This window comes from Arachis stenosperma, chromosome 1 (assembly GCF_014773155.1).
Source record: "Arachis stenosperma cultivar V10309 chromosome 1, arast.V10309.gnm1.PFL2, whole genome shotgun sequence".
Taxonomy (NCBI): Eukaryota; Viridiplantae; Streptophyta; class Magnoliopsida; order Fabales; family Fabaceae; genus Arachis; species Arachis stenosperma.
The window spans coordinates 45564499-45583114 of NC_080377.1; the positions used below are offsets into that span (position 1 = coordinate 45564499).

Consider the following 18616-nt stretch of genomic DNA (forward strand, 5'->3'; position numbering starts at 1 on the left):
GTGGAAGCTTTTGTCTTCCCTTTCCTCTTTTTAGATGTTTCTCTGACCTTAGGTGCCATCAATGGTTATGGAAAAACAAAAAAGCTATGCTTTTACCACACTAAACTTAGAATGTTGCTCGCCCTCGAGCAAAAGAAGAAAGAATAGAAGAAGAAGAAGAAAATATGGAGGAGAGGGGGAGAGATGTGTATTCGGCCAAGGGAGAGAAGAGAGGGTTGTGTTGTGTGAAAATGAAGAAGGATAGAGGGGTTTATATAGTGGAGGGGGAGGGTAGTAGGTTCGGTCATTTAGGGTGGGTTTGGGTGGGAAAGAGATTTTAAATTTGAAGGTAGGTTGAGTTTATGGGGAAGAGTGGATGGATGTGAGTGGTGAAGAGGTGATGGAGAAGAGAGATTGAGGTGATTGGTGAAGGGTTTTTAGGGAAAAGTGTTATTGGATTGTGTGAAGAAGAGAGAAGGTGAGTTGAGGTAGGTGGGGATCATATGGGGTCCACAGATCTTGAGGTGATCCTGTGGGGTCCACAGATCCTGAGGTGTCAAGGATTTATCATCCCTACACTAATTAGGCGTGTAAAACGCCCTCTGCCTGCACTCCTGGCATTTAACTCCAGACTGAAGCTTGTTTCTGGCGTTAAACGCCCAAATGTAGCATGTTTCTGGCGTTAAATGCCAGTTCCATGCTTGTTTCTAGCGTTTAACGCCAGCTTTCCTCAGAGTGCAATCCTGGCGTTTGAACGCCAGACTGCTGCTTGTTTTTGGCGTTCAACACCAGATTCATGCTCTGTTCTGGCGTTGAACGCCAGCCAGATGCTCCTTACTGGCGTTTAAACGCCAGTAAGCTCTTCCTCCAGGGTGTGTTGTTTCTTCTGCTATTTTTGATTCTGTTTTTAATTTTAGTAATTATTTTGTGACTCCACATGATCATGAACCTAATAAAACATAAAAGAACAATAAAAATATAGATAAATAAAAATTGGGTTGCCTCCCAATAAGCACTTCTTTAATGTCAATAGCTTGACAGTGAGCTCTCATGGAGCCTCACAAATCATCAGAGCATTGTTGGGACCTCCCAACACCAAACTTAGAGTTTGAATGTGGGGATTCAACACCAAACTTAGAGTTTGGTTGTGGCCTCCTAACACCAAACTTAGAGTTTGATTGTAGGGCTTTGTTTGGCTCTGTATTGAGAGAAGCTTATCGTTCCTCTTTTTCATGTTTACAGAGGGATACCCTTGGTCCTTAAACACAAGGTAGTCCACATTCAATTGAAGGACTAATTCTCCTCTGTTAACTTCAATCACAGCTCCTGCATGGCTAGGAAGGGTCTTCCAAGGATGATGCATTCATCCTCTTCCTTCCTAGTGTCTAGGATTATGAAATCAGCAGAGATGTAAAGGCCTTTAACCTTTACTAACACGTCCTCTACTAATCCATAAGCTTGTCTTATTGACTTGTCTGTCATCTGTAATGAGAATGTGGCAGCATGTACCTCAAAGATCCCCAGCTTCTCCATTACAAAGAGTGGCATAAGATTTATACCTGACCCCAGGTCACACAGAGCCTTCTCAAAGGTCATGGTGCCTATGGTACAGGGTATTAAGAATTTACCAGTATCTTGTTTCTTTTGAGGTAAAGTTTGCTGAACCCATGTACCTAGTTCACTAATGAGCAAGGGAGGTTCACCTTCCCAAGTCTCATTACCAAACAACTTGGCATTCAGCTTCATGATGGCTTCTAGATATTGAGCAACTTGCTCTCCAGTTACATCTTCATCCTCTTCAGAGGAAGAATAGTTCTCAGAGCTCATGAATGATAGAAGGAGGTTTAATGGAATCTCTATGGTCTCTATATGAGCCTCAGATTTCTTTAGGTCCTCAATATGGAACTCCTTCTTGTCTAGGAGACGTCCCATAAGGTCTTCCTTATTGGGATTCACGTCCTCCCCTTCCTTTCTAGGTTCGGCCATTTTGAATATGTCAATGGCCTTACACTCTCTTTTTGGATTCTCTTCAGTATTGCTTGGGAGAGTACTAGTAGGAGTTTTAGTGATTTTCTTACTCAACTGGCCTACTTGTGCCTCCAAATTTCTGATGGATGACCTTGTTTCACTCATGAAACTTAAAGTGGCCTTAGACAGATCAGAGACTATGTTTGCTAAGCTAGAAGAGCTCTGCTCAGAATGCTCTGTCTATTGCTGAGAAGATGATGGAAAAGGCTTTTATTGCTAAGCCTGTTTCTTCCACTATTATTAAAGTCTTGTTGGAGCTTATGTTGATCCTTCCATGAAAAGTTTGGATGATTTCTCCATGAAGAATTATAGGTGTTCCCATAGGGTTCACCCATGTAATTCACATCTGCCATTGCAGGGTTCTTAGGATCATAAGCTTCTTCTTCAGAAGATGCCTTTCTAGTACTGTTGGATGCATTTTGCCATCCATTCAGACTTTGAGAAATCATGTTGACTTGCTGAGTCAACATTTTGTTCTGAGCCAATATTGCATTCAGAGCATCAATTTTAAGAACTCCCTTCCTCTGAGGTGTCCCATTACTCACAGGATTCCTCTCAGAAGTGTACATGAATTGGTTATTTGCAACTATGTCAATGAGTTCTTAAGCTTCTGCAGGCATTTTCTTTAGGTGAATGGATCCACCTGCAGAATGGTCTAGTGACATCTTAGAGAACTCAGATAGACCATAATAGAATATATCCAAAATAGTCCACTCTGAAAGCATGTCAAAAGGACACATTTTGGTCATCTGCTTGTATCTTTTTCAAGCTTCATAGAGGGATTCACCATCTTTTTGTTTGAAGGTTTGAACATCCACTCTAAGCTTGCTTAGCTTTTGAGGAGGAAAGAACTTATCCCAAGAGTCCAGGCTATCTTTAGGTTGTGAGTCCAACCATGTTCTAGCTCTGTCTCTTACAGCAAAAGGGAAAAGCATGAGCTTGTAGACTTCAGGATCTACTCCATTAGGCTTAACAGTCTCATAGATCTGCAAGAACTTAGTTAAAAACTGATAGGGATCTTCTGATGGAAGTCCATGGAACTTGCAGTTCTGTTGCATTAGAGCAACTAGTTGAGGCTTCGGCTCAAAATTATTTGCTCCAATAGCAAGGATTGAGATGCTTCTTCCATCAAACTTAGAAGTAGGTGTAGTATAATCACCAAGCATCCTCTTTGTATTATTGTTGTTGGGTTCGACTGCCATATCCTTTTCTTGTTAGAAAATTTCAGTAAGGTTGTCTTTGGATTGTTGTATTTTAGCTTCTCTTAGTTTCCTCTTTAGAGTCCTTTCAGGTTCAGGATCATCTTCAAGAAGAATGCTTTTTTCCTTGTTCCTGCTCATATGAAAGAGAAGAAAACAAAGAAAATTTGGAATCCTCTATGTCACAGTATAGAGATTCCTTTATGTTAGTAGAGGATGAAAAGAATAAGGAAAGAAAGAGAAAAATTTGAACTTAGAGGAGAAGAGAGAGTTCGAATTTTGAGAAGAGAAGTGTTAGTAAATAAATAAAATAATTAGAAAGAGAGAGAGAGAAAGAGAATTCGAAAATTATTTTTGAAAAAGGGTTAGTGATTTTCGAAAATTAAGATAAGAAAAACAATTAAAATTAGAATTTGAAACAATTTGTTAATTAAAAGAATTTTGAAAAAAAGGAAAGAATTTTTGAAAATTAGAGAGGGAAGAGTAGTTAGATGGTTTTGAAACAGATAAGAAATAGTAAAACAAACAAAAAGTCAATTAGTTAGTTAAAAAGATTTGAAATTCAATTTTGAAAAGATAAGAAGTTGGAAAATATTTTGAAATCAATTTTGAAAAAGATATGATTTGAAAAAGATATGATTAAAAAGATATGATTGAAAAGATATTTTGAAAAAGATTTGATTTTTTTAAATTAAAATTGATTACTTGACTAACAAGAAACTAAAAGATATGACTCTAGAATTTAAAGATTGAACCTTTCTTAACAATAAAGTAACAAACTTCAAATTTTTTAATCAATCACATTAATTGTTAGTAAAGTTTTCGAAATTTTAAAATAAAGATAAGAAAAAGATTTTGAAAATAAATTTTAAAAAATTTCGAAAATAATAAAAAAATTGAAAAAGATTTTATTTTTGAAAAAGATTATGAAAAGATAATATTTTTAAAATTGAAAATTTGACTTGACTTATAAGAAATAGCTAAGTTTTAAAAATTTTTTACTAAATCAACTCAAATTTTCGAAAATTATGAGCAAAATAAGGAAAAGATATTTTTTATTTTTGAATTTTTAATGATGAGAGAGAAAAACACAAAAATGACTCACAATATGAAAATTATGAATCAAAACACATGATGCATGCAAGAACACTATTGATGAGCGGATAATTTATACGCTTTTTGGCATTGTTTTTAGTATGTTTTAGTTAGTTTTTATTATATTTTTGTTAGTTTTTAGTTAAAATTTACTTTTTTGGACTTTACTATGAGTTTGTGTGTTTTTCTGTGATTTCAGGTATTTTCTAGCTGAAATTGAGGGACCTGAGCAAAAATCTGATTCAGAGGCTGAAAAGGACTGCAGATGCTGTTGGATTCTGACCTCCCTGCACTCGAAGTGGATTTTCTGGAGCAACAGAGGCCCAATTGGCGGGCTCTTAATTGCGTTGGAAAGTAGACATCCTGGGATTTCCAGCAATGTATAATAGTCCATACTTTGCCTGAGATTTGATGGCCCAAACAGGCGTTCCAAGTCAGCTCAAGAATTCTGGCGTTAAACGCCGGAACTGGCACAAGAATGGGAGTTAAACGCCCAAACTGGCACAAAAGCTGGCGTTTAACTCCAAGAAAAGTCTCTACAAATGAAAGCTTCAATGCTCAGCCCAAGCACACACCAAGTGGGCCCGGAAGTGGATTTTTATGTCATTTACTCATCTTTATAAACCCTAAGCTACTAGTTCTCTACAAATAAGACCTTTTGCTATTGTATTTTCATCTTGGTTCTTCTGGTTCCCTCTCTGGGGCCGAAGCCAATGATCACCATTATCACTTATGTATTTTCAACGGTGGAGTTTCTACACACCATAGATTAAGGTGTGGAGCTCTGCTGTACCTTGAGTATTAATGCAATTACTATTGTTCTTCTATTCAATTCAGCTTATTCTTGTTCTAAGATATTCATTCGCACCCAAGAACATGATGAATGTGATGATTATGTGACACTCATCATCATTCTCACTTATGAACGCGTGCCTGATAACCACTTTCGTTCTACAAGAAAACAAGGCTTGAATGTTTATCTCTTGGATTCCTTAATCAGATTCTTCGTGGTATAAGCTAGAATTAATGGCGGCATTGAAGAGAATCCGGAAGGTCTAAACCTTGTCTGTGGTATTCTGAGTAGGATTCAAGGATTAAATGACTGTGACAAGCTTCAAACTCGCGATTGTGGGGCATTAGTGACAGACGCAAAAGAATCACTGGATTCTATTCCGACATGATCGAGAACCGACAGCTGAATAGTCGTGCTGTGATAGAGCGCATTGAACATTTTCACTGAGAGGACGGGACTGTAGCCATTGACAACGGTGATGCCCAACATACAGCTTGCCATGGAAAGGAGTAAGAAGGATTGGATGAAGACAGTAGGAAAGCAGAGAGACGGAAGGGACAAAGCATCTCCATACGCTTATCTGAAGTTCTCACCAATGAATTACATAAGTATCTCTATCTTTATTTTATGTTTTATTCATCTTTTAATCATTAATCCTCCATAACCATTTGAATCCTCCTGACTGAGATTTACAAGATGACAATAGCTTGCTTCATACTAACAATCTCTGTGGGATCGACCCTTACTCGTGTAAGGTTTATTACTTGGACAACCCGGTGCACTTGCTGGTTAGTTGTGCGAAGTTGTGATAAAGAGTTGAGATTGCAATTGAGCGTACCATGTTGATGGTGCCATTGATGATCACAATTTCGTACACCAAGTTTTTGGCGCCGTTGCCGGGGATTGTTCGAGTTTGGACAACTGACGGTTCATCTTGTTGCTTAGTGATGAGCGGATAATTTATACGCTTTTTGGCATTGTTTTTAGTATGTTTTTAGTTTGTTTTAGTTAGTTTTTATTATATTTTTATTCTTTTTTAGTTAAAATTCACTTTTCTGGACTTTACTATGAGTTTTTGTGTTTTTCTATGATTTCAGGTATTTTCTGGCTGAAATTGAGGGATCTGAGCAAAAATCTGATTCAGAGGCTGAAAAGGACTGCAGATGCTATTGGATTCTGACCTTCCTGCACTCGAAGTGGATTTTCTGGAGCTACAGAAGCCCAATTGGCACGCTCTCAACTGCGTTGGAAAGTAGACATCCTGGGCTTTCCAGCAATGTATAGTAGTTCATACTTTGCTCGAGATTTGGTGGCCCAAACTGGCGTTCCGAATCAGCTCAAAAATGTTCGGCGTTAAACGCCGGAACTGGCACAAGAATGGGAGTTAAACGCCCAAACTGGCACAAAAGCTGGCATTTAACTCCAAGAGAAGTCTCTACACAAAAATGCTTCAATGCTCAGCCCAAGCACACACCAAGTGGGACCGGAAGTGGATTTTTATGTCATTTACTCATTTCTGTAAACCCTAGGCTACTAGTTCTCTACAAATAGGACCTTTTGCTATTGTATTTTCATCTTTGGACGTCTAGTTCTTAGATCAGATCTGGGTAGCTATCTTTGAGTAGTCTTATGCTATCTTAGATCATTGGGAGGCTGGCCATTCGGCCATGCCTAGACCTTGTTCTTATGTATTTTCAACGGTGGAGTTTCTACACACCATAGATTAAGGTGTGGAGCTCTGCTGTACCTCGAGTATTAATGCAATTACTATTGTTCTTCTATTCAATTCGGCTTATTCTTGTTCTAAGATATCACTTGTTCCTCAACTTGATGAATGTGATGATCCGTGACACTCGTCATCATTCTCACCTATGAACGTGTGCCTGACAACTACCTCCGTTCTACCTTAGATTGAGTTGATATCTCTTGGATTCCTTAATCAGAATCTTTGTGGTATAAGCTGGAATTGATGGCGGCATTCAAGAGAATCCGGAAGGTCTAAACCTTGTCTGTGGTATTCTGAGGAGGATTCAAGGATTGAATGACTGTGACGAGCTTCAAACTCGTGATTGTGGGGCGTTAGTGACAGACGCAAAAGAATCATTGGATTCTATTCCGACATGATCGAGAACCGACAGCTGAATAGCCGTGCTGTGACAGAGCGCGTTGAACATTTTCACTGAGAGGATGGGACTGTAGCTACTGACAACAGTGATGCCCAACATACAGCTTGCCATGGAAAGGAGTAAGAAGGATTGGATGAAGACAGTAGGAAAGCAGAGAGACGGAAGGGACAAAGCATCTCCATACGCTTATCTAAAATTCTCACCAATGAATTACATAAGTATCTCTATCTTTATTTTATGCTTTATTCACAAATCATCCATAACCATTTGGATCTGCCTGACTGAGATTTACAAGATGACCATAGCTTGCTTCATACCAACAATCTCCATGGGATCGACCCTTACTCGCGTAAGGTTTATTACTTGGACGACCTAGTGCACTTGCTGGTTAGTTGTGCGAAGTTGTGATAAAGAGTTGAGATTGCAATTGAGCGTACCATGTTGATGGCGCCATTGATGATCACAATTTCGTGCACCACTTAGATTAGGTATTTTTCTTCAGAATTTTTAAGAATGAATTCTAGAGTTTCAAGGTGATGTTTTCATCATCACCAAAGCTGATTGATTCTCATCAATTTAGCTCTTGAATGTAATGTCCTGCTGAAGCTTGGCTAGCCATGTCTAATTTCTTTAGACTGAAGCTTTAGACTAACATTGCATGATTCCTGGAATTCTTATTAAAAATTTTGAATCTCCTTATTTTCTTCTCCATATAATTTTCGAAAAATCCAAAAAAAATTACAAAATCATAAAAACCAAAAAATATTTTATGTTTCTTGTTTGAGTCTAGTGTCTAATTTTAAGTTTGGTGTCAATTGCATGTCTTTATTCTTCTAATTTTCGAAAATTACATGCATTTTGTTCTTTATTGATCTTTAAGTTGTTCTTGATGATTTCCTTGCTCTGATCTTTAAATTCTCTCGTCTTGCGTATTTTGTTGTTTCTCATATGCATTCTCAAGTTGTTAGTGTCAATAGTATACAAACTCCTCAGTTTGGTGTCTTGCATGCATTGTTTATTTGATCTTAGTTTCATTTTGATTATTCCACATTATTAAAAATCCAAAAAAAATTTTTTAATTCGTGTCTTTTCAAGTCAATAATACAAAGAATTGAAGATTCAGAACATACAGCAGAGGAATTACATAGAAAAAGCTGGGCGTTCAAAACGGCCAGTGAAGAAGGAAAACTGGCGTTTAAACGCTAGCCAGGGTACCTGGCTGAGCGTTTAACGCCCAAAGGGTAGCATTTTGGGCGTTAAACGCCAGAATGTATACCATTCTGGGCGTTTAACGCCAAGATGGCACAAGAGGGAAGATTTTGTTTAATTCAAATTTTTTTAAGTTTTCATAATTTTTCAAAATCAAATCTTTTTCAAATCATATCTTTTCAATCATTTTTTTTTCAAAATCAATTTCTTTCCATTTTCAAAAATACTTGCTAACAATTAATGATTTGATTCAACATTTCAAGTATGTTGCCTTTTCTGTTGAGAAAGGTTTAATGCCTGAATCATATCTTTTAAATTTCTTGTTAGCCAAGTCATTAATTTTAAAAATCAAATCTTTTTAAATTGTTTTTAAATCATATCTTTTCAATCATATCTTTTAAAAACCATAACTTTTCAATCATATCTTCTTAATCACATCTTTTTCAAAATAGTTTTCAATCATATCCTTTTGATTTCTACTTTCAAAAATCTTTTTCAAAAATCACTTTATTCCTTTCTCAATCTTTAGTTTTCGAAAATCATCAATCAAATTTTCAAAATCTCTTTTAATTATTTTAAAATTTTTTACTTTAATTTTCGAAAATTTCTTCCCCTCTTCTCACATCCTTTTATTTATGGACTAACACTACTCCTCAATGCACAATTCGAACTCTATCTTTCTTGATAAGTTCGAATTCTTCTACCTCTTTTTTCTATTTTTCTTTTCCTCTGACACCTCAAGGAATCTCTATACTGTGACATAGAGGATTCCATATTTTCTTGTTCTCTTCTCTTTCATATGAGCAGGAGCAAAGACAAAAGTATTCTTGTTGAGGCTGACCCTGAACCTGAAAGGACCTTGAAGCAAAAGCTAAGAGAAGCTAAAGCACAACTCTCTGTAGACGACCTAACAGAAATCTTCAAACAAGAAGAACCCATGGCAGCCGAAAACAACAATAATGCCAACAATGCAAGGAAGGTGCTTGGTGACTTTACTGCACCTTCTCCCAACTTCTATGGGAGAAGCATCTCTATCCCTGCCATTGGAGCAAACAACTTTGAGCTTAAGCCTCAATTAGTTTCTCTAATGCAACAGAATTGCAAGTTCCATGGACTTCCATTGGAAGATCCTCATCAGTTTTTAGCTGAATTCTTGCAAATCTGTGACACTGTCAAGACTAATGGGTTTGACTCTGAGGTCTACAGACTTATGCTATTCTCTTTTGCTGTAAGAGATAGAGCTAGGATATGGTTGGACTCACAACCTAAAGAAAGCCTGAACTCTTGGGAAAAGCTAGTCAATGCCTTCTTGGCAAAGTTCTTTCCACCTCAAAAATTGAGTAAGCTTAGAGTGGAAGTCCAAACCATCAGACAGAAGGAAGGTGAATCCCTCTATGAAGCATGGGAAAGATACAAACAATTGATCAAAAAGTGTCCTTCTGACATGCTTTCTGAATGGAGCATCATAGGTATCTTCTATGATGGTCTGTTTGAACTGTCCAAGATGTCATTGGACAGCTCTGCTGGAGGATCTCTTCCTCTGAAGAAGACGCCTGCAGAAGCTCAAGAACTCATTGAAATGGTTGTAAATAACCAATTCATGTACACTTCTGAAAGGAATCCTGTGAACAATGCGACGAATCAGAAGAAAGGAGTTCTTGAGATTGATACTCTGAATGCCATATTGGCTCAGAACAAAATATTGACTCAGCAAGTCAATATGATTTCTCAAAGTCTGTCTGGAATGCAAGCTGCACCAGGCAGTACTAAGGACGCTTCATCTGAAGAAGAAGCTTATGATCTTGAGAACCCTTCAATGGAAGAGGTGAATTACATGGGAGAACCCTATGGAAACACCTATAATCCTTCATGGAGAAATCATCCAAATCTCTCATGGAAAGATCAACAGAGACCTCAACAAGGTTTAAACAACAATAATGGTGGAAGAAACAGGTTTGGCAATGGCAAGCCTTTTCCATCATCTTCTCAGCAACAGACAGAGAATTCTAAGCAGAGCCACTCTGACTTAGCACCCATGGTCTCTGATCTAATCAAAACCACTCAAAGTTTCATGACTGAAACAAGGTCCTCCATTAGAAACTTGGAGGCACAAGTGGGTTAGTTGAGTAAGAAAGTTACTGAACTCCCTCCTAGTACTCTTCCAAGCAATACAGAAGAGAATTCAAAAGGAGAGTGCAAGGCCATCAACATGGCCAAATTTGGAGAGGAGGAAGAGGCAGTGATCGCCAGTGAGGAAGACCTCAATGGACGTCCACTGGCCTCCAATGAGTTCCCTAATGAGGAACCATGGGAATCTGAGGCTCACACTGAGACCATAGAGATTTCATTGGATTTACTTCTGCCATTCATGAGCTCTGATGAGTATTCTTCCTCTGAAGAGGATGAAGATGTCACTAAAGAGCAAGTTGCTAAGTACCTTGGAGCAATCATGAAGCTAAATGACAAGTTATTCGGTAATGAGACTTGGGAGGATGAACCCCCTTTGCTCACCAAAGAGCTGGATGACTTGACTAGGCAGAGATTACCTCAAAAGAGATAGGACCCTGGGAAGTTCTCAATACCTTGTACTATAGGCACCATGACCTTTGGGAAGGCTCTGTGTGACCTAGGGTCAAGCATAAACCTCATGCCTCTCTCTGTAATGGAGAAGCTAGGGATCTTTGAGGTGCAAGCTGCAAGAATCTCACTAGAGATGGCAGACAATTCAAGAAAACAAGCTTATGGACTTATAGAGGATGTTCTGGTAAAGGTTGAAGACCATTACATCCCTGCTGATTTCATAGTCCTAGAGACTGGGAAGTGCATGGATGAATCCATCATCCTTGGCAGACCCTTCCTAGCCACAGCAAAGGCTGTGATTGATGTTGACAGAGGAGAATTGATCATTCAAGTGAATGAAGAATCCCTTGTGTTTAAGGCTCAGGGATATCCCTCTGTAACCATGGAGTGGAAGCATGAAGAGCTTCTCTCAAAACAGAGTCAAACAGAGCCCCACAGTCAAACTCTAAGTTTGGTGTTGGGAGGCCACAACCAACTTCTAAGTTTGGTGTTGAACCCCCACATTCAAACTCTAAGTTTGGTGTTGGGAGGTTCCAACATTGCTCTGAATATCTGTGAGGCTCCATGAGAGCCCATTGTCAAGCTACTGACATTAAAGAAGCGCTTGTTGGGAGGCAACCCAATGTTATATTTATCTATTTTCCTTTGTTATTTTATTTTTTCTATAGGTTGATGATCATGTGAAGTCACAAAAACAATTGAAAAAGCAAAAACAGAATGAAAAATAGAAAGAAAAACAGCACACCCTGGAGGAAAAACTTGCTGGCGTTTAAACGCCAGTAAGGGCAGCAAATGGGCATTTAACGCCAGAAAGGGGCACAAGACTGGCGTTTAACGCCAGGAATGGGCAAGAAGCTGGCGTTAAATGCCAGAAATAGGCACCAGCCCGTCGTTTAATACCAGGATTGGCAGAAGGAGCATTTTTGCTCGCCACTTGGTGCAAGGATGAATTATCCTTGACACCTCAGGATCTGTGGACCCCACAGGATCCCCACCTACCCCACCACTCTCTCTCTTCTTCACCCATTCACCAATCACCTCAACACCTCTTTCCCAAAAACCCCTCACCTATCAAATCCCACCATTCTCTTCACCACTCACATCCATCCTTCATAAAACCCCACTTACCTCACCATTCAAATTCAAACCACTTTCCCTCCCAAACCCACCCATAATGGCCGAACCTTACCCCTCTCTCCACCCCTATATAAATCCATCTTCATTCCTTCATTTTCACACAACCTAAACACTACTTCTCCCCCTTGGCCGAAAAACAAAGCCCCCCCTCCATCTCCTCTATTTCTTCTTCTTCTACTCTCTTCTTTCTTCTTTTGCCCGAGGACGAGCAAACCTTCTAAGTTTGGTGTGGTAAAAGCATTGCTTTTTGTTTTTTCATAACCATTTATGGTATCTAAGGCTGGAGAAACCTCTAGAAAGAGGAAAGGGAAGGCAAAAGCTTCCGCCTCCGAGTCATGGGAGATGGAGAGATTCATCTCAAGGGTGCATCAAGACCACTTCTATGAAGTTGTGGCCATGAAGAAGGTGATCCCCGAGGTCCCTTTCAAACTCAACAAGAAGAGGTTGGGAAGTTCTTACCAACCCCATTCAACAAGTCAGAATCTTAATGGTTCAAGAGTTCTATGCCAATGCATGGATCACCAAGAACCATGATCAAAGTGTGAACCTGGACCTAAAGAATTGGCTTACAATGGTTCGGGGGAAATGCTTAGATTTTAGTCCGGAAAATGTAAGGTTGGCATTCAACTTGCCCATGATGCAAGGAGATGAAACCTTTACACTAGAAGGGTCAACTTTGATCAAAGGTTGGACCAAGTCCTCATAGACATTTGTGAAGAGGGCGCTCAATGGAAGAGAGCTTCAAGAGGAAAGCCGGTTCAACTGAGAAGGCATGACCTCAAGCCCATGGCTAGGGGATGGTTGGAGTTTATCCAACGCTCAATCATTCCCACTAGCAACCCGTCCGAAGTTACTATAGACCGGACTATCATGATTCATAGCATCATGATTGGAGAGGAAGTAGAAGTTCATGAGGTTGTATCCCAAGAACTTTATAAGGTGGCGGACAAGTCCTCTACCTTGGCAAGGTTAGCCTTCCCTCATCTCATTTGTCACCTCTGTAATTCAGTTGGAGTTAACATAGAGGGAGACATCCTCATTGATGAGGACAAGCCCATCACTAAGAAAAGGATGGAGCAAACAAGAGATCCCACTCATCATGAAATCCCTGAGATGCCTTAAGGAATGCACTTTCCTCCACAAAACTATTGGGAGCAAATCAACACCTCCCTAGGAGAATTGAGTTCCAACATGGGACAACTAAGGGTGGAACACCAAGAACATTCCATCCTCCTCCATGAAATTAGAGAAGATCAAAGAATCATGAGAGAGGAGCAACAAAGGCAAGGAAGAGACATTGAGGAGCTCAAGCACTCCATAAGATCTTCAAGAGGAAGAACAAGCCGCCATCACTAAGGTGGACCCGTTCTTTAATCTCCTTGTTCTTTATTTTTCTATTTTTCGAATTTTCATGCTTATATTTATCTATGTTTGTGTCTTATGATCATTAGTGTCTTAGTGTCTATGCCTTAAAGTTATGAATGTCCTATGAATCCATCACCTTTCTTAAATGAAAAATGTTCTTAATTGAAAAAGAGAAGAATTGCATGAATTTTGAATTTTATAACAGATTAATTATTTTGATGTGGTGGCAATACTTTGACTTCTGAATGTATGCCTGAACAGTGCATATGTCTTTTGAATTTGTTGTTCATGAATGTTGTCTCTTGAAAGAATGATGAAAAAAGGAGACATGTTACTGAGGATCTGAAAAACCATAAAAATGATTCTTGAAGCAAAAAAAATAAAATAAAATAAAATTGTGATCCAAGGCAAAAAGAGTGAGCTTAAGAACCCTGGACACCTCTAATTGGGGACTCTAGCAAAGCTGAGTCACAATCTGAAAAGGTTCACCCAGTTATGTGTCTGTGGCATGTATGTATCCGGTGGTAATACTGGAAGACAGAGTGCTTTGGGCCACGGCCAAGACTCATAAAGCAGCTGTGTTCAAGAATCATCATACTTAACTAGGAGAATCAATAACACTATCTGGATTCTGAGTTCCTATAGAAGCCAATCATTCTGAATTTCAAAGGATAGAGTGAGATGCCAAAACTGTTCAGAGGCAAAAAGCTAAAAGCCCCACTCATCTAATTAATACTGATCTTCATAGATGTTTTTGGAATTCATTGCATATTCTCTTCTTTTTATCTTATTTAATTTTCAGTTGCATGGGGACAAGCAACAATTTAAGTTTGGTGTTGTGATGAGCGGATAATTTATACGCTTTTTGGCATTGTTTTAGTATGTTTTTAGTATGTTTTAGTTAGTTTTTATTATATTTTTGTTAGTTTTTAGTTAAAATTCACTTTTCTGGACTTTACTATGAGTTTGTGTGTTTTTCTGTGATTTTAGGTATTTTCTGGCTGAAATTGAGGGACCTGATAAAAATCTAATTCAGAGGCTGAAAAGGACTGCAGATGCTGTTGGATTCTGACCTCCCTGCACTCGAAGTGGATTTTCTGGAGCTACAGAAGCCCAATTGGCGCGATCTCAATTGCGTTGGAAAGTAGACATCCTGGGCTTTCCAGCAATATTTAATAGTCTATACTTTGCCTGAGATTTGATGGCCCAAACAGGCGTTCCAAGTCAGCTCAAGAATTCTGGCGTTAAACGCCGGAACTGGCACAAGAATGGGAGTTAAACACCCAAACTGGCACAAAAGCTGGCGTTTAACTCCAAGAAAAGTCTCTACACATGAAAGCTTCAATGCTCAGCCCAAGCACACACCAAGTGGGCCCAGAAATGGATTTTTATGTCATTTACTCATCTTTGTAAACCATAAGCTACTAGTTCTCTACAAATAAGACCTTTTGCTATTGTATTTTCATCTTGGTTCTTCTAGTTCCCTCTCTGGGGCCGAAGCCAATGATCACCATTATCACTTATGTATTTTCAACGGTGGAGTTTCTACACACCATAGATTAAGGTGTGGAGCTCTGCTGTACCTCGAGTATTAATGCAATTACTATTGCTCTTCTATTCAATTCAGCTTATTCTTGTTCTAAGATATTCATTCGCACCTAAGAACATGATGAATGTGATGATTATGTGACGCTCATCATCATTCTCACTTATGAACGCGTGCCTGACAACCACTTCCGTTCTACAAGCAAACAAGGCTTGAATGTTTATCTCTTGGATTCCTTAATCAGAATCTTCGTGGTATAAGCTACAATTGATGGCGGCATTCAAGAGAATCCGGAAGGTCTAAACCTTGTCTGTGGTATTCTGAGTAGGATTCAAGGATTGAATGACTGTGACGAGCTTCAAACTCGCGATTGTGGGGCGTTAGTGATAAACGCAAAAGAATCACTGGATTCTATTCTGACATGATCGAGAACCAACAGCTGAATAGTCGTACTGTGACAGAGTGCGTTGAACATTTTCACTGAGAGGACGGGACTGTAGCCATTAACAACGGTGATGCCCAACATACAGCTTGCCATGGAAAGGAGTAAGAAGGATTGGATGAAGACAGTAGGAAAGCAGAGAGACGGAAGGGACAAAGCATCTACATACGCTTATCTGAAGTTCTCACCAATGAATTACATAAGTATCTCTATCTTTTGTTTTATGTTTTATTCATCTTTTAATCATTAATCCTCCATAACCATTTGAATCTGCCAGACTGAGATTTACAAGATGACCATAGCTTGCTTCATACCAACAATCTCTGTGGGATCGACCCTTACTCGCGTAAGGTTTATTACTTGGACGACCCAGTGCACTTGCTGGTTAGTTGTGCGAAGTGTGATAATGAGTTGAGATTGCAATTGAGCGTACCATGTTGATGGCGCCATTGATGATCATAATTTCGTGCACCAACTATGAATGTCAAGATGAACACCAAGAACACTTTGAAGATCAAGATGAACAACAAGACTTATTTTTGAAATATTTTCAAGAAAAGAAAAACATGCAAGACACCAAACTTAGAAATTTTTATTGCTTAGACACTATGAATGCAAAAATGCACATGAAAAACAACAAAAGACACAAATCAAGAAAATATGAAGATCAAACAAGAAGACTTACCAAGAAGAACTTGAAGATCATGAAGAACACATGTATGAATTTTCAAAAAATACAAAAGTTTTTAAAACATGCAATTGACACCAAACTTAAAAATTGACTCAAGACTCAAACAAGAAACCCAAAAATATTTTTTGATTTTATGATTTTCTAATTTTTTTGGATTTTTTTTCGAAAATTAATTTTTGGAAAAACGAAAAAGAGAAAAAACTTTTGAAAGATTTTTGAAAACTAACCAGCAAGTGCACTGGGTCGTCCAAGTAATACCTTACGTGAGTAAGGGTCGATCCCACGGAGATTTTTGGTATGAAGCAAGCTATGGTCATCTTGTAAATCTCAGTTAGGCGGATTCAAATGGTTATAATGGTTTTCAAAAAGAATAATAAATAAAACATAAAATAAAGATAGAGATACTTATGTAAATCATTGGTGGGAATTTCAGATAAGTGTATGTAGATGCTTTGTCCCTGTTGAATCTCTGCTTTCCTACTACCTTCCTTCAATCCTTCATACTCCTTTCCATGGCAAGCTATATGTAGGGCATCACCATTGTCAATGGCTACTTCCCATTCTCTCAGTGAAAAAGGTCCAAATGCTCTTGTCACAGCACGGCTAATCATCTGTCGGTTCTCGATCATGTCGGAATAGAATCCATTGATTCTTTTGCGTCTGTCACTACGCCCAACAATTGCGAGTTTGAAGCTCGTCACAGTCATTCAATCCCTGAATCCTACACGGAATACCACAGACAAGGTCTAGACTTTCCGGATTCTCAAGAATGGCTGCCAATAATTCTAGCTTATACCACGAAGATTCTGGTTAAGGAATCCAAGAGATATTCACTTTAGCTTTCGCTTGTAGATTGGAAGTGGTTGTCAGGCATGCGTTCATAAGGATGGATGATGATGAGTGTCACTGATCATCACATTCATCAGGTTGAAGTACGAGTAATATCTTAGAATAAGAATAAGCTTGAATTGAATAGAAAATAGTAGTACTTTACATTAAAACTCGAGGTACAACAGAGCTCCACACCTTAATCTATGGTGTGTAGAAACTCCATCGTTGAAAATACATAAGTGATGGTCCAGGCATGGCCGAATGGCCAGCCTCCACAAAAGACATATGAATTCCAAAATTAGGGAAAAGGACCCTTAGTACAATAGTAAAAAGTTCTATTTATACTAAACTAGTTACTAGGTGGTGCACGAAATTGTGATCACTACTTTGTCCATATTCAAATAATCCCCGGTAATGGCTCCAAAGACTTGGTGCTCAATACCATGGCATCAACACAACTTCGCACAACTAACCAGCAAGTGCACTGGGTCATCCAAGTAATCTTACGTGATAAGGGTCGATCCCACGGAGATTGTTGCTATGAAGCAAGCTATGGTCACCTTGTAAATCTCAGTCAGGCAAACTCAATGGGTATAGTGATAAACGAATAAGATAAGATAGAGATAGAGGTACTATGTATATCATTGGTGAGAGCTTCAGACAAGCGTATGAAGATGCCTTCCCTTCCGTCTCTCTGCTTTCCACAGTCTCATCCAATCCTTCTTACTCCTTTCCATGGCAAGCTCGTGTAGGGTTTCACCGTTGTCAATGGCTACCTCCCATCCTCTCAGTGAAAGCGATTGCATATGCTCTGTCACAGCATAGCGGAATTCAGCTGTCGTTCTCGGTCAGGCCGGAATAAAATCATTGATTCTTTTGCGTCTGTCACTAACGCCCCCCTGCTAGGAGTTTGAAGCACGTCACAGTCATTCAATCATTGAATCCTACTCAGAATACCACAGACAAGGTTAGACCTTCCGGATTCTCTTGAATGCCGCCATCAGTTCTCGCCTATACCACGACGACTCCGATTAAAGAATCCAAGAGATATTCACTAAGCCTCAGATGCTTGTAGAACAAGAATGGTTGTCAGTCACCTTGTTCATAGGTGAGAATGGTGATGAGTGTCAATCACCACCTTCATCAAGTTGAAGAACAAGTGATATCTTGGACAAAGAACAAGCGGAATTGAATAGAAGAACAATAGTAATTGCATTAATACTCGAGGTACAGCAGAGCTCCACACCTTTAATCTATGGTGTAGAAACTCCACCGTTGAAAATACATAAGAACAAGGTCTAGGCATGGCCGAATGGCCAGCCTCCCAAATGATCTAAGATAGCATAAAACTCAAGATAGCTACCCAGATATATCAATACAATAGAAAAAGGTCCTACTTATAGAAAACTAGTAGCCTAGGGTGTACAAAGATGGTAAATGACCTAAAAAGCCACTTCCGGGCCCACTTGGTGTGCTTGGGCTGAGCAATGAAGCATTTTCGTGTAGAGACTCCTCTTGGAGTTAAACGCCAGCTTTTATGCCAGTTTGGGCGTTTAACTCCCCAATTAGGTGCCAGTTCCGGCGTTTAACGCTGG

The 18616-nt window shown here is 39.0% G+C and overlaps 1 non-coding gene across 1 annotated transcript; it reads right to left on the bottom strand.

Annotated features, from left to right (window-relative positions):
- Positions 1-9771: 9771 nt before the first annotated feature.
- Positions 9772-9879, bottom strand: LOC130949859 (small nucleolar RNA R71). The gene has a single exon (XR_009073475.1). It is a non-coding gene; the product is annotated as a small nucleolar RNA R71 (small nucleolar RNA).
- Positions 9880-18616: the final 8737 nt, after the last annotated feature.